Here is a 384-nt window from a genome sequence, read left to right on the forward strand (position 1 = left end):
AGCACAAATATGTGCCACTGCTTTCTGTGCCCCTGGAAACACACCTCTGCATGTGGGGATGTGCCCACTGGAGGCAAATAAGCCCCTCTCTCACTTCCGTGGCCTTGAGATTAGCCCTAACACTTTAAAAGGAGACCCTCGGAGCTGAGGGGCGCCACACTGCGTGCCGGGGAATGTGCGGCTACCTGTGCCTACCACTAAAGTGGGCTCATTCAGCCACAGGCCGTCTCTATGCCCATCCTCTTGAAACCTCTGCGGGTCTAGTGCAGGTGAGCGCCCCGGGCCTGCCAGACACAAATAACCAGGCAAACTCCTGGCAGCGGGGGCAGCCGCTCGCGGTCCCCCTGGCTCCCGCCGCCCCCTCCTCTCCCGCCCCGCGCCCGC

The sequence above is a fragment of the Gavialis gangeticus genome, unplaced genomic scaffold, assembly GCF_001723915.1.
Source record: "Gavialis gangeticus isolate Ggan-Ray unplaced genomic scaffold, GavGan_comp1, whole genome shotgun sequence".
NCBI classification, from domain to species: Eukaryota; Metazoa; Chordata; order Crocodylia; family Gavialidae; genus Gavialis; species Gavialis gangeticus.